The sequence below is a fragment of the Alexandromys fortis genome, unplaced genomic scaffold (assembly GCF_014885135.2).
Source record: "Alexandromys fortis isolate MF-2015 unplaced genomic scaffold, M_Fortis_MF-2015_v1.1 scaffold_59, whole genome shotgun sequence".
Taxonomy (NCBI): Eukaryota; Metazoa; Chordata; class Mammalia; order Rodentia; family Cricetidae; genus Alexandromys; species Alexandromys fortis.
Window position 1 is genome coordinate 375 of NW_026067943.1, and position 25,101 is coordinate 25,475.

The following is a 25,101-nucleotide window of genomic DNA, read 5'->3' on the forward strand; positions in this document are numbered from 1 at the left end:
ATGAGAGGGGGATAAATGTACAGATGTACAGATCCAAAACAGCAGGCTTTCCATGACACAGGACAATAACAGGATATCTAAGAGGAGCCCTAGGGAGTTCTCATTGTCTATAGGGTAGCAGAAACCAGAGGCCTTCAGTCATAGCAATGACTTGTGAAAATGAACAAGTGTAAGTAAAGATGAATGGACTAAAAGAGTAACCTGCATGACTCAGTGAGTTACACTGCAGCTTCCACAAGATTCTCCTCTCTCTCTTTTTATTTTGTTTCTGTTCTATTTTGTTTTGCTTAGTTTTGGATTTTTCTTTTAAATTTAGTGTTGTTTTGTTGGGGGGGAGCTGCAAGGGCAGAGAGAAGATTTGGGGAGATGGGGAAATAAGTGGGATCAGAATTTATGATGTGAAATCCACAAAGAATCAATAAAAGTTAAAGAATTGACCTATGGACTTTCAGATATGGAGGTAGTAGGCTTGCTAGGCCCTGTTCCTCACTGCTAAGCCATTTGCTGCTAATGGATTCAGAGAGGAGTCATTGTTTTCAGTTTTATACTGACTTGCAAACCTACCAAACTGCAATTCCTAATCTAATGGTCACACAGATGGCTCTGATTAAGCTAAGTGGGTCACCCTATGAATGACAACAATGATCAGCAGGACAAGATAATCTTAAAATTGCAGTAATGACACTTATATCTTGACAGTAGTCAACAGCTCTCTAATTAGATTTAAGATCTGCTGAACAAGAGGTACACCATGCCTGAAACTCAAAACCTACCCAACTACATGGGGTTAATGAGGTCATAAAAATGTCAGGAACAAACTTACTACTGATATTTTCCTAAACCAATATAATTCCTAACCACACTCTTAATACTTACCCTTATACTCACAAATAAATGTAGTTCTTATCTTCACCAAAGAAGTTTCTTTCTTCAGCAAATGGTGCCTGCTACAGAAAGCTACAGCAATTCAAAAAAATGTAGATAACAACAGACAGTGAGTTATCCAGGCCCAGTTGATATACCTACAACACAACCATCACAACTAAGGCATAGAGACATCACAAAAGATGGCTGGGTAAGAGCCAGAGGGTGAGAAAGTGTACTACAATACCAAATCTTCTAGATAAGAAAGCAAAACAATCTCATGAAATCTCAACAATTTGAATGCTTAAATAAGACCTGAATAACGACTATATCAACTGACATGTCAACATAGGTAGGGAAAGTCACACTGGTCCCCACCCATAGATGAAGAGCTATAGGCAATCACAAACCAAAGAGAGTGGGGAATTAAACTTCCCTAGAGAAAAGCACCCTAAAGTTTTATTCAATACCAGATGGTTTCCCCTAAAAAATACATAAAAGCAAATTCATAAATAAATAAATAAAACAAATAAGCACTGATTGTGTCATAAAACCTAGTTGTGAATCTGGGAAGAGAGGCAGTGTTTGTATATGTGTGTGTTTGTATATGTTTTAGTGTGTGTTTTTGTGTGTATGCACGTGCATGCATGATGGGGGATGGGGAATGGGCATAGAAGGCAAATTAAGAAGGTTGTGAGAGAAAGCATAATTGTTGAGGGAGAGGGGCCTGCATTTTGTCCCTGCCGCCCTGCTAGCTTACACCCGAAATAATCACATGGTTTAGGAGGGTCTTCTTTCTTTGTGTTGATTTCATTGGTTGAATAAAGAAGCTGCCTTGGCCTTTTGATAGGGCAGCCCTTAAGTGGGTGCCATAGACAGAACAGGATGCTGGGAGGAAGAAGGCAAGCAGAGAGCCACCCACCATGAAGCTGCCAGGTCAGACATGCTGAATTTTTCCGGGTAAGCCACGGCCTTGTGGTGACATACAGATTATTAGAAATGGGTTGAATCGAGATATGAAAGTTAGCCAATAAGAGGATAGAGCTAATAGGCCAGGCAGCAATTTATTTAATACATATCTCTGTGTGATTATGTCGGGCATAAGCTAGCTGGGTGGCCAAAATGATAAGCAGCCCACCAGCCCGGATGTAAGCTAGTTGGGTGGCAGGGCTCAGCCCACCACTCCTCTACAACAATCACACAGAAACTGTATTCATTCAAATACTGCCTGGCCTATTATCTCCAGCTCCTTATTGACTAACTCTCGCATATTAGTTTAACCCATTTCTATTAATGTGTATCGCCACTTGACCGTGGCTTACCGGCATGAGTCTAACCAGTGTCCATCTTGGGCAGGAAAACCATGGCATCTCCCACACTGCTATCTTCCTCCCATAATTCAGTTCTCTTTTCCACACCTACCTAAGCTCTTCCCTACCAAAAGGCCAAGGCAGTTTCTTTATTCAATCAATGAGAGCAACACAAATACAAAGGACCTCCTATGCCACATAATCAATGTATTATCTGTGTATAAAATTGTCAAAAAACTTAATTAAAATAACATAAGACTATAATTACTGTGATAACTACTGTTTTGTAAAATACCTTTCAAGTATTACAAAATAAACCTGTGACTTGTTTAAATAAACATCACCTACTAGGGTTTGTCACGAACAAATGGAATATAATTCCTATTGCCACATTTATTAAAAAAAAAACTTTATTAACTTAAAATAATCCTTTGTTGGTAGTAGTTACTTATTTAATATCTTTAGGTAAGAAAAATGAATAATGGATTAGAAAACCTCATTTTCTGAAATCATAGCTATATTCTATTTAGATATAATCATATATATTCTAAATAAATCTATAGTGGGGTTAAAAGATCAAAGGTGTGTCCTATAAATGAGATCCCATAGGCCAACTTGTGAAGAACTTAAACTTCAAAAGGAGAATAATAATTATATTTATTTGGAGCTTGTTTTATCTATGAAAAGCCCTGGGTGCATAATGATACTTGCAAATTGAAAAGTTAATTTAAAATGTGCAAAATTAATTGTAAATAATAAAGAAAGATGCCCTAACAGAATATACTTAATCCAAGAGAAATCTAATTGGAATTTCATATTTTTTTTCTTTTTTAGGAATTGCTAAGTAATTTTCTTCAGCAATGAGTATCAAATACAGAGCAATGAATATCAAATACAGAGCAATGAGTATCAAATACAAGATAGGAAAACTCATGAAATGTATTAAAATGACATAATTATTCCTCCTGTTTTCTTTTTTGTTAATAAAGTCCTTATATAAATTTAAGTGAGGCCAAAAATGTGAGCCTATTTCCACATTGTTTGATTGTCAGAGAGTTTGTAGGTTGCTCACAAATGATGACAATAATCAGGGTTACACATCCTGCCTCAGAATGTGGTTACTTGATTCTTTTGATATTAAAATGGCTCAGACAGGTATATCCACTCCACCTTGACAGATGGTCAGGATATGCAAGCATACTTCTGCTCCTTCTTTTGTAATAGGAGGTTACCTAGGGAGTGACTACTTTCAGGATACTTGGTCTTGGGTAGCTTCACTGCCTAAACAACAGAATGCTAATGACTTCATGTCTCAAAGAGTTGAGGCAATTAACTGTTCGAGTTGTCCTTTGTATCATATTAAAGAACTCTTTTGTTGACTTCTTCCCCCTTTTGTATTGGGGTATATGAGTATATAGAAAATTAAATGTGGGAACTTTCAGGGTTACCTGGAACTCCCTCCTGGTTTCTTTTTTTATTATTTTTATCTATGTCTTCATAGTTTTTACTAATTTTTCTGATTCCCATGCCCCTACCCTGGCAAATGGTATTTTTGTCAAGACTGGTCCCTAAAAAATTTATAGAGTGAACTAAGAATGTATACATTTTTTTTTCAGCAATGCATATCAAATGTAGAGCATGATCTTCAGGTAACTACATACATTTTTGTTTCCTTTAAGATGGAGAGTGTAGAACAGTAGCATTGTAAAATTCACATAATTCTGCCATATTAGATAATGCATAAAATCAAAGGATTAATCCATACTTGTGTCCATATACAGTCACTTGTCCAATGAAGGTATAAAATGTAATTTGCAAAACAAATAAACAAACAATAAACCAAAAATATAATCTGGCAACACAAGCCTCATGCATTATTTACTTAGAGCAGAAATATCTGGCTACTATTTATATTATATTGTTAATAAGAATAATAAAATAACTTTTAAACTATATAAGAACATTCCCACATCGAACTTTGATTGGTGTGTGCTCAATATGAGGAGAAACCAGAATCAAGACTCTTGCTTGAGTTTGCAATGCTCATCTGACCTACCAGTGGAAGTTGACTATAAAAGTACAGATTAATCTAGTTATTTTGGCTTAGGTTTGAATCAAGTTCAAAGAAAAAATATAATCTGTGATTTTTCTAGAGTCAGCATATTTTGTTGGTTTTTACATAGGTTTTTCATTTAGAGTCTACTATTATTTCTGTAACTGCAGACTAATTTTTGTATACATAGATTTACTTTTTAGAGTAAGAATTCAATATTAATGCTTTAAGACAATCTGAGCTATATCCATAGTGATACTTTTATTTTCTTGATAATGATATGTGTTAAATGGTAATTTGCATTAACTTGAATGTTTTATATATTTAACTTGAAAGGGGTTGTATGCCTTCAATACTGGGGCATCCCCTAGCAAGATCCCAATGTCTGTGGTTGACTAAAAGGCACAGATAGAAACTACTCCAGAGATGGTTCCACAAACACAGTCTGCTTTATTTCACATAAGCAACCACTTATACAATGGAAGCCTATCAACTGTGATTGGGAGCACATTACCTTCGACTGGATAGTGAATGCGCATACTGCCTGGGTCTTGTTGTATCAAAAAAGGAGTCCTAGAGAGTACAAAATCATCCACAGGCTAGCTACCAGCTACTTAGGCTACTTCAGTGCTCTGACTTTTGGGGCATGGTATGCCATGTTTCTTATTTAGAAGCTCAGTTTGCCAAGGAGACTGGCCACAAGGTCATGTACATGCAATTCCTCCTACAACTGTGGTTTTATTAGACAATAATTTGATTATGTTGGTAATCTATATTTAGCTATTCAGTGATAGTGCATATTTACTTTAACAGTTTAATTTGAGCAAGAATACTTAAGTGTGTAATTTAAAAATTACTTCATTGAATTTTTTAAATATTGGGTATTAGAAATATACTAGTAATTAGTCTTCATAAATAAATTTCCTTCTCTTTAGTAACAATCACTGAAACACACATGTAAAGAAAATTTTATAAGAAATTATTACTAGCTAGGTGATGTGGGAGTGATTTCTTATTAATAAAGAAACTGCCTAGGCCCCTTGATAGGCCCACCCTTAGGTGGGTGGAGAAAACAGAAGAGAATTCTGGGAGAAAGAAGCTTAATGAGAGAGTCGCCATGATTCTCCCGCTCCAGACAGATGCAGGTTAAGATCCTCCCTGGTAAGCCAGCTCATGGGCTACACAGAATATTAGAAATGGGTTAGAACAATATGTAAGAGCTAGCCAATAAGAGGCTACAGATAACGGGCCAGGCAGTGTTTGAAAGAATACAGTTTCTGTGTAATTATTTCGGGCATAAGCTAGCCATGTGGGTGGCCGGGTGCCGGAACGCAGCCCTGCCGCTCCTATTTCAACAGCTAGGTGTGGTGACACAGGCCTTTAATCCCTGCATTCAGGCAGCAGAAACAGGTATATTTCTGTGAGTTCTAGGTCAGCCTTGTCTACAGAGAGATTTCCAGGACAGCTATGAATGTTACACAGAGAAACCCTGTCTCCATTAAAACAAAATAAAACAAAACAAAAAAAGCCAAACAAACAAAAACAACAAAAAAAGAAGAATAAATATTATTACTCCCAGGGAAGCTTGCATACAAATAGTATAGTCATTACAAATGCTGAAAATTAAATAACAATCATGAAAGAAGCTTGGTTTGGACACAACACACACAAACACACACACACATGAATGAAGACATACATCAAAGTATGTACATAAATAGCTAGATCATGAAAAAGAGTCTTTTCTTAAAATAGTATCATTTAAAATAGAATTCTTTTTTTATAAAATGGGATTCAATGTTCAGCTAAAAGACTGTAAAATAGAAAACAGATTTAAATTGTGAACTCTCAGGGCTACAACAGATTGTTGAAATAAAAACCAAAAATCAAAAAGATGTGATTGAATCTCAGCTATTGAAGATACAATAGAGGAAATAGATTCATCAGTTAATGAAAATGTTAAATCCAACAAATTCTTACACAGAACTTTCAGGAAATCTGGGACATCATGAAATGATCAAATCTAAGAATAATAGGGATTGAAGAATGAGAACTCCAGGTCAAACTCACAGAAAATATGTTCAGCATAATCATAGAAGAAAACTTTCCCAACATAAAGAAGGATATGCCTATGAAGGTACAAAAACCTTACAGAACAACAAATAGACTCTACCAGAAAAGGAAGTTCCCTAGCCATATAATCATCAAAACACTAAACATACAGAATAAAGAAAGAATATTAAGAGCTATGAAGTAAAAAGCCCAAGCAACACATAAAGGCAGACCTATCAGAATTACATCCAATTTCTCAATGGAAAACCTGAAAAATAAGAAGGTCCTTGACAGATTGCTGCAGACACTAAGAGACCACAAATGCAAAGCACAGACTCCTATATCCACCAAATCTTTCAATCACTATTGATGGAGAAAACAAGATATTCCATGACAAAAGCAGATTTAAACACTACTTAACTATAAATCCAGCTTTACAGAAAGCACTAGAAGGAAAACTCCAATCCAAGGAAGTTAGCTGTACCCACAAAAACACAGGCAATAGATAACCTCACATCAGAAATCCCAAAAGAAAGGAACCAAACACTACCAATGAAAATAACATAAATTAATAATGTTATTATTATCTCTTAATATCAATGGAATCAATTCATCTATAAAAACCCTACAGGCTAACAGAATGGATACAAAAATAGGATACAAAAATACAGAAAGGATAAAAAAATCCTTCTGCTGCATACAAGAAACATACTGCAACCTCAAAGACAGACATTACCTCAGACTAAAGGGTTCGAAAAGATTTTCTAACTAAGGGACCTAAGAAATAAATGGTTGTACCTACCCTAATATCTAACAAAATAGACTTCAAACTAAAATCTATCAGAAGAGATGTAGAAGGACACTTCATACTCATTCCAGGAAAAAAAAATCCATCAAGATGAAGTCTCAATCCTGAACATCTATGCCCCAAATACAAGAGCACCCACAAATGTAAAAGAAACATTACTAAAGCCTAAATCACACATCAAACCCTACACATTAATAGTAGGAGACCTCAATACCCCACTTTCACCAAGGTACAGGCCAACCAGACAGAAATTTAACAGAGAAATAAGAGAACTAACAGATGTCATTACTCAAATAGACTTAACAGGTATCTATAGACCATTTCACCCAAACACAAAAGAACATACCTTCTTCTCAGCACCTCACAAAACATTCTCTAAAATTGATTACATACTCAGTAACAAAGAAGACCTCAACAGACATTAAAAATATTGGAATATTCCCATGTATTTTGTCAGATCAGAATGACTTAACATTAGAATTCAGCAACAACACTAATTGGAGAAAGCCTACAAACTTGGAAATTGACCAGTGCTCAAATTAATCACCCCTGGATCAAGGAAGAAATAAGGAAACAAATTGAAGACATTCTAGAATTCAAGAAAATGAATGCACAGCATACCCAAACCTATGGGATACTATGAAAGCAGTGCTAAAAGGAAATTTCATAGTACTAAGTATCTACATAAATAAAGTGGAGAAAACAAACACTAGCAACTTATCAGCACACCTGAAAGTTCTAGGACAAAAAAAGCGGACTCAAACAGAATGAGAAGATGATAGGTAATAAAAAAAATTGAGGACTGAAATCAATAAAATAGAAACAAAGAAAACAATGTAATGAATCAATGAAACAAGGAGCTGGCTCTTTGTGAAAACCAACAAGATAAACAAACCCTTATCCAAACAAAACAAAAGGCGGAGAGAGCACATGCAAATTAACAAAATCAGAAATGAAAAGGTGTACATAACACTGAAGAAATTCAAAGAATCGTGAGGTCATACTTCAATAACCTGTACTCCACAAAATTGGAAAATGTAAAAGAAATGGGCAATTTTCTGGATAGTTACCATATACCAAAGTTAAATCAAGACCAGATGAATAGTTGAAATAGACCTATAGCCTGTAAAGAAATAGAAGCCGTCATCAATTTTTATGGGGAAAAAAAAAAAAAAAAAAAAAACAGGGCCTGATAGCTTCATCATAGAATTCTACCAGAACTTCAAAGCAGAGCTAATACCAATACCCCTCAAAATGTTCTACACAATAGAAACAACTGCTTCTGCCTCTGGAATAGATATGGAGAGAGTGGACAGCTTTGTCTTGTTCCTAATTTTAGTGGAGTTCAAGGTCAGCCTGGTCTAAAGAGCAAGTTCCAGGAGGGACTCCATAGCTACTGAAAAAACCCTGTCTCGAAAAACAAAGTAAAGAAAGGAGGAAAGAAAGGACGGAAGGAAGGAAGGAAGGAAGGAAGGAAGGAAGGAAGGAAGGAAAAAGAAAAGGAAAAAAAGAAGGAAAAGAAAAAGGGTAATAAATATAAGATAGGAAGGTAGATTACTAAATCTACTCTGAGAAGAAAAAGGAAGGAATTAGAGATGATAAGATAAAAAGGTAGATTATTGAATTTACTTTTTAAAAGCAAGTGTCAGTTTTAAATGTTTTATATTGGTTTCACTTTTGTATATTATAGACATATTTGTATATTGACACAAATTAAATAGTAATTTTTAAAAACATATTGTACATACATTTATAATCTTATTCAAAGTATTGTACCTATACAGCTCATTTAACAATGTAATGAAAATTTCTAGTCTTGAAAATTATTATTATCAAGTGTTTAGAATAATAAAGAAACATACGTTAGTAGTTAATTACCTAGTATAATCAAACTTATAGTCACATTAGGTATGTTTTCAAGGTCAAACAAAGATATAATTTAGATAAGTCATTTTTTTCCAAAAATAGCACTGTGTGATTTATTGGTGTTAGTATAAGACCTACTGGAAAATGTGTTTAATTGATACAGTTAAATTCCCCTGAAACGCACTAAGTTTTCTTTGCATGTTCAAACCAATTGCAGATATTTTCTTCATTAGAATTGGGAGTCCTGGATATTCCTCTTCTTGGCAGTAGAATCCCATGTGGCTTGAATATGTTAAGTCCTGTGTCTACTTCCACTGTCTAGTGAGTTCATATGTGTATCAATTCAATTGTGTGTGGAAGAGGCTGTTTCCTTGGACTCATTCATCACTTCTGGCTCTTAAAGTCTTTCAAACTCTTCTTCTATATCCGTCCCTGCGTCCTGAGGAAAACTTAGCATGCTCTCAGAGGAGAAGTGTAATAACAAACCTAACAACAATCTGTGACTTACAATGGTGATCTGCCTGTGAGATATTCTTGTATATTCATTAATGGCAAAAATATTGGGGGAGTAATCAGCCATTGTGTGATTGGATTTAAAGACCACATTCCATAAATGTAAAGCAGGCTTGAAACTACTAGAATGTTCTAGAAATTTTAGTGAGGTTGCTTATAGGAAAAGCAATGTTATGCTAAAGCTGTGGTCTTCTACCTTTGGGGTATGACCTTTTTGGGAAATGAACAGCCATTTCACAGGGGTCAAAGAACTCTTTCACAGGGTCCACATATCAGGTACCCTGCAAGCCACATATTTACATTATTATTCATAGTGGATAATTACAGTTTTGTAATAGCAACAAAATAATTTTATGGTTATGGGGTCACTACAACATGAGAAACTATATTAAAGGGTTGCAGCAAATAGGAACGTTGAGAGCCACTGCGTTAAAGGAATAGAACAATAATTCCCAATGACATGCCTGTATATGCATATTAATCTGTGCTTCACACAAGTATCATTAGTGTAGCTTCTTCTTTCAGAATATGGGAAATAACATAGAGAATCTCAAATAGACAATCTATGGATCAAGAGAGATATTAGACCACTCAGTTATAAATCTGTTGTATTAGATAAGTCATCTTTAAACACTTCAGACATCTACAGAATATGGCTGTAGGGGAATTCCCAGCCATTCACCTTCTTTGAAGGGCAGGTACCCCTTAGGGGAATGTGTACCTATAAATCTGGTGGGTGTGCTCCCCACCTTCCCTTTTTTTATTTCCTGCTCATCGCTGGAACCCTGGTTTTGTAAGCTCTCCCCTTCTTCCCCTTAAAAAAGCTGATATTAAAGATAGCCTGGTTAATCCTATTTGCTGGTTGTTTACGCCCCTTCATATGGCATTTACACACTGAGACAATGGGGATGTTTTATGGGGAACTCACCAAGGCCAGCTGGCCTGGGTCTGAAAAAGCCTGGGATAAAACCGGACTCGCTGAACATAGTGGCCAATGAGAACTACTGAGAACTCAAAAACAATGGCAATGGGTTTTTGATCCTACTGTACATATTGGCTTTGTGGGAGCCTAGGCAGTTTGGATGCTCACCTTACTAGACCTGGAAGGAGGTGGCTGGTCCTTGGACTTCCCACAGGGCAGGGAACCCTGATTGCTCTTTGGGCTGACGATGGAGGGGGACTTGATTGGGGGAGGGGAGGGAAAGGGGAGGCGGCGGTGGGGAAGAGACAGAAATCTTCAATAAATAAATAAATAAAAAGAAAACAAGAAAAAAAAGATGCTTTAATAACCTAGGTTTCTCTTTTTTATGACAGTGAGACATGTCTGCTCTTGGCAGCACAAATCTACTTCAGAGAAGATAATGGGAATCGAAGAAACTGCACATGGAGTTTACTTTCTTTGTGGCAAAATTAAGCCACTGGGCAAGAAAATGTCCCTGCCTCTACTGCTGACATTTTGCTGCCCTAATTAGAAAAGCGGGACACAAACTATCCTGCTTCACAAAAAAGTATGTCAAATATGTTAGACCGGTAGGCTGAAGATGGATGCTCCAATGTTGCAGAGGAACTTTGCAGGAAGCAGAAGGAGGCAAGGTTATAGAAACTGAGTTTGGTATATAAAATGAGAAAATACATTTTTTATAATAAATTAATTTTAATTTTTTTTGAAAAAAAACATGATTGAAAACAAAGAATGTAATTTTCAAATTGAGATTATTTCAAGAACAAAATGGAAAACACAAAATGTGAAAAGTAATAATAGATTGTAGAATATGAGTGTTAATTATCAAAATATAAATTTTATGATATCATTATTGAAATAAAGATTTTAATATGTATAAAAGGACAGCATTTTCTCTAGAAACACATAAATAAAATTTTAAATATGACATATAGTAAGCTTTATGTTTAACCAGGAATATATTAACAACATTCAGAAACAGGTAGAAAAAGTAAATGATTTACAAGGTGGTAGGGTATATGCAGGATTCAGCCTTCTACAGACTAACATTCAACTCAAAATTATCTAAAACTACCCCATTATGAGGAAAGGGACTTTCATCATTTTTTCCCTAGAATTTCTTTTCTTTTTTGTTTTCTCAAGACAAGGTTTCTCTGTAGCTTTGCAGCCTGTCTTGGAACTCAGTATGTAGACCAAGCTGGCCTCCAACTCATGTAGATATGCCTGTCTCTGCCTCCCATGTGCTGAAACTGAAGGCATGTGCCACCAATGCACAGAAAAAAATTACAAGCAAACTACAGCTTTGCTTTGATTTTTACAACTCAAGCTTACTAACAAAAATAGGAAAAACTAATTCCCTCGTAATTAAGAAAAAAGAAAATTATGCAGATTGAATATACCTTTTATTGAGAAATAAATCAAGTTAAATACAGAGAATTGCTATTTGATTTTTAAGAACACTGACAATTTATAAAAATTAATAACAGTAAAAAGTAAAAGAAGTTGAGGATGATGAAAGGTAAGCCAGAATAAATAAGTTTAATGAACTATAATGACACACACCTGTAACCCAATAACTCAAGTAACAGAGGCAGATTTGCCACAAGTTCAAGTCCAACCTAGACTATAAAGAAATATCACATCTCAAAACAAAAACAAAAGGAGAGATGAAACTAAGTAGTTGTGAGTCAATGTTCTCAGAAACATTTCAAAAAATATCACCTCGATTTGAAACATAAGTACATATTTAAAATTTTTACTGGCTGCAACTATATAATGTTTTAAAGATTGCTTTTATTCAAATTTATTCATATTTAGATTAAAAATAAACATTTGGAGCTCTACTATTCTGTGTCTGCTTTTATTTACCTGGTCACAAAAATTAAAACTAATGAGGACTGAAGTTATGTCTTATTGATTAAGAATACTAGAGGCTCTTGAGGAGCACACAGGTTCAGTTTCCAGTACCTGCATAGTGGTTCATAATATTCTGTAACCACAGTTTGAAGAAATGTGACGCCATCTTCTGGCCTCATATGTACCGTACTGTATACACACAGCACACACACACACACACACACACACACACATGCATTCAAAACACGTAAACATGTAAAATAAATACATAAATATGTTTTGAAAATAAAAATATAAACGATTGTTTAAAAAATTTAAAAACATATATGTAATGTGATGACTTTTGGAAAATTAATTTTTTCATTTTTAAAAAAAATGAAGTTAACTCTTACCAGTAAATCTATTTCTGTTCTTATAAATCATGATGTGATTAATTTTTACAAAGATAATTTAAAATTTTCCATTGACAGATACTTTCTAAGTACTATCAGGGACTAATGATCTAACTCAGGAAGGCAAAGAAATATATCTTTGGAATTCCAGCATTTGAAAGGGAAGGAATAAAGATTGAGGAAAATCAAGGTTAAATAGCAATTTCTAGTACAGCCAAGATTATACAAATAAGATCTGTATTAAATAATAAACAAAAGTCACTCATTGACTAAAACAGGGATAGATATGGTTAGCAATAATAAATTTGTACCACATTTGCAGGGATGGCACAAAACTTCATTATTTATGCTATATTCACATAGATCAGACCTAATTGACTCTTATGGAACAAGTAAGCAATTCTGTTCTGCAAGCAAAAAAAACTTGTAATTAAGGAATTCCAATTAAAAGCTCATTTCTGTAATTGAGCAGAGATGTAATCAAGCTTAAAAAGAAGAAAAGAACAAGATGCATACAGTTTATTTAGGGGAATAGGCATAGTCATATTAAACTTCAATAATTTAAGAGTTGTATCTGTATTTCCATAAAGTACATATATTTTTCCATTACTCTCTTCAAGATAAATTGCAAAAGTCACCTTGACAGTCAGATTAAACAATTAAAATTCAAAATATAAGCAGTATTTGGAAACATGCAAATACATAAACAAATGCAATCTACTAAAATCTGTGTTTAAAAAATGTTTACTATAGATGTACAGGAGTAAGTTTAAATTACTTTATGCACTAATGTATGCCACAAAGTATGAGATACAAATAAATAAATAAATAATATGATATTGATAGTAAGTATCTGTTGGGCATTGGACTGTTTGCGGAACACATAGTAATGTCTGGAAAGCTATTCAACAATATCCAAGTTCTATGTTGCTACAAACATTTAGAGCTAGTCATGAACATCATAGTGAAAAAAAAATTACGCAGCTTTGATGCACTGCTGCTTAGTAAACCTGCTTGCTAAGCTTGTTGTGTGTTGCCCTCTTGCACCTGATGCAACTAACCCCAACCAAAACACGAAAGTAGGAAGGTCAAAGATGGGGAGAAGGGATTCCGCAGAAGTAGAAAAAAGATTAAAGAAGATAATGGTTGTAGAAATGATGAAAGTTCATTTCATACATGTATCAAATTCTCAAAGAATAAAAATTAAATAAACATTAAAAGTCATTCATGAACTCTTTAAAGATTTCTTTTTATTTATGAGATATTTGCATGAGTTTTTGCATGATTGTGTGTGTGTGTGTGTGTGTGTGTTCATGTGTGTGCAAGTGACTGTGGAGGCCAGAACAGGTTTTCAAGTCCCCAAGAGCTAGTTTCAGGTGGTTGTTGAGTCATACTGTGCTGGTGCTGGTAACCAGTCCCTAATCTTCTCAACTGCTGAGCCATCTCTCCAACTTCTCATAAACTCTTTTGTTAAAAACATTTTAACCTCCATTAAAAAAATTACTGTTTTTAGGGGTTTCCTGCTGTACAGCATTACTACTTGTATAAGATAGAAGACTAAGATATATCTGGTACTTATTTACTTGATGTCCTTACTGTCTAAAGCTAGAGCACATAGATGGCCTGTATAATAGACTAATAATTTTGCTACAAGGTAATTTTTTGCCTCTGGAAACACAGAATATAACATAGTTCATAAATATAATTACATTATTTTTTCAATAAACTTTCCATCATTCTGTACTATGTTGATAGACTCCAATCACATCCTTTCCTCATGACTAACACCATTCCTAGGACCAGGTAGGAAATTAGTTGCATATACAGATAAATGCATGAACAGATGAATTCCATGTGGAATATAAATACTTATCAGATAAGTAAGCACTAGACAGATCTTTGCAAAATGACAGTAATAGAGGAACACATTGAAGCTATTTCTTCTTACAAAATTACTGAATTGTTTTGAATTATGTGAAACCTTTTTCTCTCAAGAATACAGAAGACAATACCACCCAATGAATTTAATATGGAGAAGTCAAGCTGGGGCTTATCTAGAGCCTTTCCACCTACAGACTCATGTTCAGGGTAATGGAACGCAATTTGCCTGCTACTAAAGAAAAAAAATGTAAACACCAATCCAGCTATACACTCTTTGTTCTACAGTAGTGACCTGCCTGCAAGATGCCCTAGTGCAATACTGGCATGAATCTTATGTGAATAACCGCCAAGAACTGATTGGATTTAAGACTCAGATCTTGATATGGAACCCATGCACAGCACTGTTCAGGTGGCCAAGGACCTGAGATTAGATAGGCCAGGAATTTAGAGGAAAACCAAAGACTACTGTTCTTCTAAAAGGAATGTAGTCATAAAATGACTCCTAATGACATTCTGGTATATTTACAGATCAGTATCTTGCTTAGCCATCATCAGAGAAATTTTCTCCTGCAGTAGATGGGAACAAATCGAGACCCAGACCTTAGTAATGTAGAAAAAGTGAAAGAACATAGAACACTCTGTCCTAAGTGAAATCTGCCCATCAAATCTCTCCCTTCAGAGCTCAAGGGAACCCTGTGGAAGAGGAGGTGGAAAGGGTGTAAGAGCCAGAGAAGATGGAGGAGACCAAGGAAATAAGGCCTCCTAGATATAGCAAGGATGGCATATATATAAATCCACAGAGACTGTGACAGCATGCATAGATCCTGGACAAGTTTAAGCCAGATCGGTACCAGCACTAAAAAGAGAAGTGGACACAATCCCACATCTATAACTCAAAAGCTATCTCCAATTAATAACCACTTGCAAATGAAAAATTTATTTTTCAATGAAGTCTTACTGGATATACAGGCCATTCTAAAGCCAGGCATCATGCCCAGCAGTATACAGACAACACAAAATAAAATCAGTGGCAATTTTGGAGGATCTTTGTCTCATAATCCTTTGTTAAATAATAACCTACATTCCGATCTTATCAAATAAACCTTATTGTTAAACAAGTAGAAATTATGCAGATATAATGATGAAATTCTTTAGATGGGACAAATTATACAATTATAGATAAATCTAAAATCTAATCATGCATGGGGTTAGAAAGATGTCTCACTTGTTAAGGGTGTTTATTACTCTTATATATTCTAGGCTCTTTTCCCAGAATCCACAAAGCAGATCACATGGCTATCCAATCCACATGTGGTGCACATACAAATATGCAGGCAAAACAATAATACAAATAAAATAAAACAAATAATAAAAAACTTAACAGTGTATAAAATGAAAAATTTGTGTCAAAAATAAGGAATTCAGTGGTATAAACAATGGTATACAGTCCTTAAGAAAAATATGTAGCAATCATATGACATTGTTAAAAACAGCAAACAAGTAATAACTTCATCACATATTGTAAAACTGGAACAATATGGAAAAGATTAGCTTTGTCCCTGCACAAGGATGAAACACAAATTTGTGAAGTGCTCAATATTTTTCTAATGACATTGGCAGAAAGGAAGTGGGTTTGAATGGGAGTGTAGGTGCGAAAGAACTGGAGATAGAGAGAGGGAAAACCATAATTAGGATATACGATGTAAAAAATTGTTTTATGTAAAGATAAAAGAGTAACAAACAATATTTCATTAAAGTAGTTTCCTCATTAAGCAATGGAAGGATATATGACTGCAAAGGGTAGACATACTATTACTATATTTTATAAAATTTTATTTCCTCAACTGGGTAAAAGATATATTGGTGTTTATAACTTCAATATGTGCATATGAAATTTCATAAATTTGAAAATAAAATCCTACTTTCCATAGTCTACTTATCCAATAAAATATTTAGAAAAGTGTAACCATTCAAAATATACTTAGTTTGAATACCTATTGCTTTATATCAAACTACCCCTATATTTAGAAGTTAAATCAACAAACCATTTTTTGGGGGCACACCAAGTGTTTCTGTACTTTTGATTTAAAATATTTGTTCTTTCTTAAAATATTTGACCTAATGGTAGTGAATTGATTACATTTCACATAGTTGATAAAATATCAGCTTCCATATACTTAATATATCAATGTTCAATAGAGTGTAAAATATATTAATATATTTTCTATCATATATTACTAGATATAAAGCTAAGCAAGATACTGATCTGTAGCTCAAAATACTTGGTCTGCAAAAATTGATTCATACAAAGGATGATTCATTCGATAAATAAGCAACACTAGCATCTCACTACTAAATGTGTTTTAGGTTACTCCACAAGATAGACCTAGTACTTTATTGAGGAGGTAATATCAGGATGGAAGAATTCCAAAATATAATAAAATGAAGCAGAAGTTATCATTCAGGAATATATTACTGAGGTTAATATGTATTATTTTTTAGTATGTGCAGCCAAAGCCTTGTTTCTTAAAGGGAATATTTCTTTCTACTTTAAAATAATCAAAAAAAGAGAAATAATTCATTTACCACTTTTATTTTTCTTGATTAAATATTGGACCACGGGGCATCAGTTATTTGGTACTACTTGTTTTCCCTATCAACAACATTTTTTTAGGCATGAGTATCAGATCCTAAGAGAATAGTGATTGCCCCCATGGCAATGTGGTGACAGATTTCAATAAGTCTTCCTACAGTGTACATTAAGTCCTCTCCTCTGTGGTTTACAGCATGATTTAGTGTCCATCATTCTTCCTGCAGGGCCACCTGAACACCAAACAGAAAACTATTGCCTAGTGAATGTGTGGAAGTACATAAACAACCTGGCACAAGCAGTAATCAAAAGCTGGAGGTGTCTTGCTCTGGATTTATGACAAAGGGTGTTGGTAGGAGCAGTTCTGAAGCAGGGTTCCTTATGCTGCTTGTGAGATATGTTTATAGCTGTACTGCAGTAGATTTGACTTCTACTTCTGTATTTCAGAAAATTATGATAAGCTTTCTGAAGAAATACTATAAAGACAACAAAAGTAACAAAAGGAAAAGGTTTGTAGCAAGAAATATTTGGGGCCATTAAGTTTAAGACCCTCTTGCTGTCAATATGTCTAGTCACTGGCAATCTGCTATAAATGTTAGAATCTTTTCGGCATAAAGCTTCAAGTTGAAAGATTCAAGTGTAGTTCCATCCTTGACAGTCTCATGACCTTTAGGGGAGAAAAACTCAGCTCTGTTTTCAAATTGTTGGTTTGCTCTCTAACCAAAACTCCTTGTTCAGTGAGTCCTGAAGTCTGGACTTTCCTTTGCAGTCTGAACAATGACTGTAATATCTTGGCATAATCAGTGATCACTGAAGGACTAAAAAAATTGCACAAGTCCATATTTCAGTTGTAGTTTTTAAGGTAATGTTTTCTCTAGATTAAAAACCTCGTATGTCACCAAGCCAGTGGATGTTCCCTAGCAAGACATTTGAAAATATGGAACACTTTAATATTTGAATGGGGTATATAAGGCATATGGGCAATTGAACCTCTGTAATTCTTGCTCCTATTAATGGGTAGGGATTGGAAATGAACAAAAGAGGAAATCAAATAATTGAAATCTGAATTTTTAGAACCAAGACATGGTTACACAATTCGCAAGCCAAGCACTTGAATGGCTAAAGTAGAAAGATCTCTGTAAGCGGACAATGAGGACTACTGAGAACTCAAGAACAATGGCAATTTTTTTTGTAGGTCATTGTTTTTTTTTTTATTTTTATTGAAAAAAAAAATTCCTGCCTCCTCCCAGCCTCCCATTTTCCTCCCTCTCCTCCCGCCCCTCTCCCCCTCCCCCCATTCCTCTCCCCCTCCCCCCATTCCTCTCCCCCACCCTCTCCAGTCCGAAGAGCAGTCAGGGTTCCCTGGCCTGTGGAAAGTCCAAGGTCCTCTCCCCTCCATCCAGGTCTAGGAAGGCGAACATCGAAACAGGCTAGGCTCCCACAAAACCAGAACATGAAGTAGGAACAAAACCCCATGCCATTGTCCTTGGATTCTCATCAGCCCTCATTGTCCGCCATGTTCAGAGAGTCCGGTTTTATCCCATGTGTTTTCAGTCACAGTCCAGCTGGCCTTGGTGAGCTCCCAATAGATCAGCCCCACTGTCTCAGTGGGTGGGTGCACCCCTCGTGGTCCTGACTTCCTTGCTCATGTTCTCCCTCCTGCTCCTCATTGGGACCTTGGGAGCTCAGTCCGGTGCTCCAATGTGGATCTCTATCTCCATCCATCACTAGATGAAGGTTCTATGGTGATATGCAAGATATTCATCAGTATGGCTATAGGATAGGGTCATTTCAGGTTCTCTATCCTCAGCTGCCCAAGTTTGGGATCAACCTACCCCTGGACCCAGCAATACCACTCTTGGGAATATACCCAAGAGATGCCCTGTCATATGACAAAAGCATTTGTTCAACTATGTTCATAGCAGCATTATTTGTAATAGCCAGAACCTGGAAACAACCTAGATGTCCTTCAATGGAAGAATGGATGAAGAAAGTGTGGAATATATACTACTCTGCCATAAAAAAACAATGACTTCTCGAATTTTGCATGCAAATGGATGGAAATAGAAAACACTATCCTGAGTGAGGTAACCCAGACCCAAAAAGAGGATCATGGGATATACTAACTCATAATTGGTTTCTAGCCATAAATATAGGTCATTGAGTCTATAATTTGTGATCCTAAAGAAGCTAAATAAGAAGGTGAACCCAAAGAAAAACATATAGTTATTATCCCTGCTATGGGAAATATACAAGATTGCTGGGCAATAAATTAGGATCTTTGGGGTGGGGTGGGATGGGGGTAAGGAGAGATGGGGAGAGAAAAGTGAGAAGGGGAGGATGGGGGGAACTTGGGGAAACGGGAGGATCGGGGATAAAACAAGATTGGATAGAGGAGCAGGGAATCACATAACTTAATTAAGAGAACCACCTTAGGGTTAGGAAGAGAAATGAACCTAGAGTGGCTCCCAGTTTCCCAGGGCAATGTCCCCAGTTAGTTCCTTGGGCAATGGGTTTTTGATCCTACTGCACATACTGGCTTTGTGGGAGCCTAGGCAGTTTGGATGCTCACCTTACTAGACCTGGATGGAGGTGGGTGGTCCCTGGACTTCCCACAGGGCAGGGAACCCTGATTGCTCTTTGGGCTGATGAGGGAGGGGGACCTCATTGTGGCAGGGGGAGGGAAATGGCAGGAGGTGGCTGGGAAGAGACAGAAATCATTAATAAATAAATAAATTAAAAACATAAAGTCAATGAGTTCCAGACCAGTCTGGGATACATAGCAAGACACTGTGTTGTTAAATGATAATATACATAAAGAAATTTTACTTCCACATAAAACCTGTGTAACAACATATGTTATGATGGAGAAAAATCTGTAAATATATAAAATTCATAAATGTTTTAGAAATAAAGCATGTGTGCTAAAACAGACACTAAATACAATTTTAATTTATCTTGAATTCACTGAGACATAATTATTTACTCAAAGATTATTTGCTTATGAATCTATAAAATATTTATTCTTAAGTACGCTTTTACAAGTTTATATATTTGTGTAATACATTTCCTTCAAATTATATGATAATTGCCTGTTTGTTTTTCAGTTAACTTTCAGTAAAGACTCTGATAAAGGAAGGCTTAAGAGAAGATAATTCGATATGCATAGATTTTTTGAAAATGTATTTGTGAACTTATTAAGTTCAAACATCTATGTAGGCCATTCAATTAAAATTTATAGGTTAAACATGAGGAAAAGAGAAGAAATCTAAAATTTAAGGCCTATCCAAAATTCACTAAATTGAAAAGTCTGAAGTGGCATTTTCCAAAACCCCTGATAGGATTTTGATACAGAATTAAACTTGACAACTACTGTCAAGAATGGTTGTTACTGGTTAACTTTTTATTAAGTTTGTTTGTTTACAGTGATATGATGAGATTAAGTCATACATTTGTATGCTTTAGGATGGAACATTCTATTAGTTCTAGAAAAGTTTTGCATATCACTTCAAAAATTATTTTTCACATTTTCTGTCTCTTGCCCATTTGGTATTCCAATTTAAATTTATTGCAAGTCATTTCCCATTTCTTACTCTAAATTTATTTTTTTCTTTTTAGTAATTTTAAATTTTTCTTCCTTTTCTTATTTTAAAGTTTCTTCTGACTTACAATCCAATTTAATATGCGTATCTCTACCTAGGTTTAGTCTGTCACTGATCTCTTCTTCAAATTTTTTTCATATGCATAGTATACCAATATATATACCTATATACACACTCATATATATGTGTGTGTGTCTCTCTCTGTCTGTGTGTGTATGTGTGTGTGTGTGTGTGTGTGTGTGTGTGTGAGAGAGAGAGAGAGAGAGAGAGAGAGAGAGACTATATGTGTGTGTATGTGGTATGTGTACGCTGAAGGATACATAAAAAAACAGGAGGCAGCTAAGACTTCTCTAAATTATGTTAAAATTATGTTATAGAAGATGAAGATAAATTACCCAAATGAATAAAGACCTTGAAGGGAGAAATATTACAGACAAAAAGACCACTGTCTGAAAAGGTTTCACATTAATAGACAGCAAGGGGATTCATTCATTTAAAAGTGTTACTTAATAATGGAATATATACAGTGAGGTGGTTGAAAGATAAAATTATAAGTAGACACAGGATTTAAGTCATGAAAATCCTAGCTTAGTTTAAATACAAAGGTTTTCTACCTTTATTTTGCAGCTATCTTTATGCTATACAATATTTAAACCAATGTAAAGTTATTTTGTGATCATAGTATTTTGAATTTTTACATGTTTTTCTTAATGTAAAGTTATTTTATGATTATAGGATCTTGAATTTTTACATGGTTCCAAACATGGCTATAACTGAAATTAATATTTTAGATGATCCAAAAGCCTGATCCTTTTACAATCTCATTTCTGTTCTTGTTTCCTAATATTTATATTTTCTATTATGAGATATTCCTCTCCTTTATCTCCTACCAGACAAGCTTACACAAAAAAAGAGGTTTACCATACAATTCATACTGGTGAGTATGGCATTTTAAATTAAAGATATCTATGTTATCTTTTCGCTTTTTTCTCTATGAAAAATCCAGATTTATGCATGTAACTGCTTACATAATGGCTGAAATGCAAAGAAAGACGTGAATTGCTTCAAAATAAGTATACTATATAGATCAAAATAAACACACATTGCAATACAATGCTTTTCAACACTCTTCTAAATGCCACATATTTTCTGATGAAATTGTCCACTGAGAGAGACCTTGATATTTCATTACTATGAAAAACAGTACCCTTGGTTTTTATTCATAAGAAGAATCATGTGATAGCTAACACAGAGTGAAGGTTTGTTTTAATTATAGCACCAAAGCTAAGGTTTCACTGTTAAGGATTTTGTAAGTTTTCCTTCATAGTCAATAATTGGTAAGCAGTCTGTTATTTTTAAAGTATTGCCTTTTATTGAACAATTTGTATTTCCATAAGTCCAGTGGTCATATACTAATCATAGTATTTTTATCAAATTAATAATAACACCAGAAACATATTGATTGATATACTATTACTCATAATGATTTAAGAGAGTTAGTAGTAATAGCAGAATAACTTATTTATTAAAATTATCACTACAATAAAATTGTATAACTTACATTATTTCCTTTTTTCTCACCTACATTATTTTCGATGTATGTACTGACATTTTAAGTTGCCAACACAAAAGTCATGAATTTAAAGTATCAATACACAGTAAAATTAAAAGAATGATGTGTTAGCAAAACATTAAGTACAAAAAATGTTATTTTGAAAGAAATACAATATTTCACAAGTCTTCAAGAAGAAAGCAGGACTACTAATTAAGACTACTTGCTGATAAACATACCAGTAGTCCACTCAGTGTGGAAATTAAGACAGTGCATGAACTGTGATCATTACTTACCTTGTGGAACATCTAAGGACTAACAAGCATTTTCTTGAACCAAATGGAGTATTTCAATTCCACTTAACATGTTGACATCCAACAAATACTATTGCTAGAAAGTAGGATTTAAAAAAAAAAACTTGTCGGTATGTAGAAAATTATTTTCAAAAATCAATAAATTTGGTCCAGGGGCTTAAAATGGTGCTGATAAGGACAACCAAACTGGGATTTGGGAATGACTATTATCAACATGCTTTTCAATCTGTTTCTCCTATGCCACCTATAAAGGTGCTGACAGAATTAATTCCAATAGCACTGATGATAAAACTTGTTGTTTCTATCTATTTTAAATGTGCTGTGCTAATAATGAATATCTTTCGTCTTTGTATAATTTATATAGCTTAAGGAAAATTCAATCATTTGTTATTTTAATACATATATGTAATGAATATTTTCCATCAGTTTGAAATTATTTATGCAATAATTATTTTCTAGAATTTGGTTAGAATGTTAATGTCACAGAATGGATCCATGGGCCTTATAGACCCAGAATGTCAAAATCTGAAAGGGCTGTAATTCTAATAAGCAAAAATGCATTTAATTCAGGTGCAGCTATACAGTGCATTTGTCATCTGTTATAAAAATGGGATAGGGTGAGAACAAAGTATCTACGACCTATCATTTATTCTTAATTATCATAATCAGCATGAATAATTATCCATTAACTTCTTACACATATTATCCTCCATCCATTGAGACACACAATTTGGCTTTGCAAATATGTAACGTGTGCTCTTGAGTAATCTATAAAATGATGTATAATTTACTAGAAACATCAAAGAAACATAAATCAGGAGATGAATATATTGCTTTTTTTCTTAGATCTATACATATGGAGAATATTATACAAGAAAATTCAAAATATTTCCCCTGTAAATGGATGTTTTATTTTGATGTAGTATAAAGTATATTGCATGTTATATCATATATATTTAAACAACACAGGAGAGTAAATTAGTACAGAAAAGTGCATTTTATTTCCTTTTGTGGCATTTTAGAGCATTTAATTTGCTTTGTCTTAACATATTTATATATTTTGCAGTTTTAACTTTCTTTTTACTTATTTTTTATATCTTTCACATCATGCATCTCCATCCCTTTCATTTCCCTGTCCCTTATGTATCCTCTGCCCTTGCAACCTTCCCCCCAAAATAAAATTTAAGAGAAGAAAAAATGAAAGGGAGAAAGGAAGGAAGGGAGGGAGGGAGGAAAAAAGAAAAATCTTCTCATGGAAGCTGTAGTGTGACACAGTGGGTCATGCAGTATATGCTTTCGTCCATATCTTTAACTTGCAAGTAGATGTTCATTGCAAAGAGTAATTGGTATAACTCTAGGCCTCTCGTTTCAGCTACACTATCGATGCTGGGCCCTCACTAGGACTCCTCTTGGATATCCTGTTGCTGTCCTGTGTCATGGAGATCACACAGCTTTGAATCTGCAGGACCTATCCCTTCATGTGTTCCAGCAGATCATAGATGGGATGGATGTTGGGGTGAGCCAACTCATAACCCTGTTTCTGGTCCTGGGTTCTTGCAGAATTGATCAGCCCACCAGTCGTCCCCCACCTCTTGCTTGTCCCCACCACCAGTGTGAGCTCTCCTGCATTGCCTTAGGCTAGATCACCCTAAGCAGCAAGAAGCAAGGGACAGGATTGGTTCTTCCGTTTTTAGGCCCTCAAGGCTGGCTCATCCACACCTTCACTACCAGGGCCAGCTCTAATCTGTTGCCCAGGTGAGGTGCAAGAACCACTCTCCCGAATAGTGAAACTGGTGAGGGGCAGGGACAGCTATCCCACCATTATGACCTCAGGTTTAGCTCTCTTCACTGCCACAGGAGACAAGGGGTGTTGGGAGAGAGCATCTCTCCCTCTCCCATGACACACATGGCAGATGAAGAGCACGGGCAAATCTCTCTCTCTCTGTCTCTCTCTCTCTGTCTCTCTGTCTCTCTCTCTGTCTCTGTCTCTCTCTCTCTCTCTCTCTCTCTCTCTCTCTCTCTCTCACACACACACACACACACACACACACACACACAAGTTCTCTGGGTGGCTCAACTGTGTCAGGTCAACAGGGTCAGCTGTACTGTTCTGCTCCTGCCAAGCACAGGGCCCATTCTCTTGAATACTGCTGCTAGTGAGAGTTTGGCTCAGCTTCCTTGCCTGCCACTGGTGGCAACGAGCAAGGGGGAGGGGGCAATCTTTCCCTCACCCATGCCACCACATAGCAGACAAGGGGGGCAGGACCTCCTCTCTCACTCTTACATGTCTCAGGGCCAGCTAGTCCACTCCATAGTGAACATGGTCAGCTCTCTTGTGCTGCCCAGGTAAGGTGTGGAACCAGCTCTCCCAATTGCTGCAGTCAGTAAGGGGCACAGCCACTTCTCCCTAGTGTTGCAGGCAGTGAGAGGTGGGGCCAACTATGTGCAGCCCTATCTGCTCAGCCTTTGATGGAATCAGGAGCTAC

At 35.4% G+C, this 25,101-nt stretch overlaps 1 non-coding gene across 1 annotated transcript; it reads left to right on the forward strand.

Annotated features, from left to right (window-relative positions):
- The first annotated feature begins 16,057 nt into the window (after positions 1 to 16,057).
- On the forward strand, positions 16,058 to 16,161 carry LOC126505584 (U6 spliceosomal RNA). Its single transcript, XR_007592938.1, has one exon. It is a non-coding gene; the product is annotated as a U6 spliceosomal RNA (small nuclear RNA).
- Positions 16,162 to 25,101: the final 8,940 nt, after the last annotated feature.